Source organism: Oncorhynchus masou, unplaced genomic scaffold (genome assembly GCF_036934945.1).
Source record: "Oncorhynchus masou masou isolate Uvic2021 unplaced genomic scaffold, UVic_Omas_1.1 unplaced_scaffold_3862, whole genome shotgun sequence".
Taxonomy (NCBI): Eukaryota; Metazoa; Chordata; class Actinopteri; order Salmoniformes; family Salmonidae; genus Oncorhynchus; species Oncorhynchus masou.
Genome location: NW_027010264.1, coordinates 3,494 through 5,000, shown reverse-complemented (window position 1 = coordinate 5,000; position 1,507 = coordinate 3,494).

Here is a 1,507-nt window from a genome sequence, read left to right as displayed (position 1 = left end):
TGTCCTGACCAAACAAGACATTCATTTCTCAAGGGTGGGACATTCTCCTCAGACTAGACTGCTGCCTGCCAAACAAGACATTCTCCTCAGACTAGACTACTGCCTGCATTCAAAGAAAACACAACATTCTCCTCAGACTAGACTACTGCCTGTCCGACAAGACATTCTCCTCAGACTAGACTGCTGCCTGCCAAACAAGACATTCTGTCAGTTACTGTTCTGAAACAAGACATTCTCCTCAGACTACTAGTGCCTAGTTCAAACAAGACATTTCAGACTAGACTACTTCCTGCCAAACAAGACATTCTCCACAGTCACTAAAATACCAAACAAGACATTCTCCTCAGACTAGACTGCTTGTTGCCAAACAAGACATTCTCCTAACACACGGTGAAGACTAATAAAATGCTGCCTATGTTGAAACAAGACATTCTCCTCAGACTAGACTGATTCTCAACTCAAATTTCATCCTCAGACAATTATGGGCCCAAGACATTCTCCTCAGACTAAACTGTGACATCCAAACAAGTTTTCTCCTCAGACTAGACTGTGGACAAACAAGAATTCTCCTCAACTAACTAGACTAAACATGACATTCTCCTCAGACTAACTGCTTGCCTGAAAGGCCATCCTCTTCCAGACTTTCCTGCAAATGTCACCTGACATTCTCCTCAGACTAGACTGCCGAGCCAAACAAGACATTCTCCTCAGACTAGACTCAACATTCCCCTCAGACTAAACTGCTGCCTGCCAAACAAGACATTCTCCTCAGACTAGACTACTGCCTGCCAAACAAGACATTCTCCTCAGACTAGACTACTGCCTGCCAAACAAGACATTCTCCTCAGACTAGACTGCTTGCCTGCCAAACAAGACATTCTCCTCAGACTAGACTACTGCCTGTCAAACAAGACATTCTCCTCAGACTACTTCCTGCCAAACAAGACATTCTCCTCAGACTAGACTACTTCCTGCCAAACAAGACATTCTCCTCAGACTAGACTACTTCCTGCCAAACAAGACATTCTCCTCAGACTGCTGCCTGACTACTGCCTGCCAAACAAGACATTCTCCTCAGACTAGACTGCTGCCTGCCAAACAAGACATTCTCCTCAGACTACTGCCTGTCAAACAAGACATTCTCCTCAGACTAGACTACTGCCTGCCAAACAAGACATTCTCCTCAGACTAGACTGCTGCCTGCCAAACAAGACATTCTCCTCAGACTGACTACTGCCTGTCAAACAAGACATTCTCCTCAGACTACTGCCTGTCAAACAAGACATTCTCCTCAGACTAGACTGCTGCCTGCCAAACAAGACATTCTCCTCAGACTAGACTACTGCCTGTCAAACAAGACATTATCCTCAGACTAGACTGCTGCCTGTCAAACAAGACATTCTCCTCAGACTAGACTGCCCTGTCAAACAAGACATTCTCCTCAGACTAGACTACTGCCTGTCAAACAAGACATTCTCCTCAGACTACTACTGCCTGTCAAACAAGA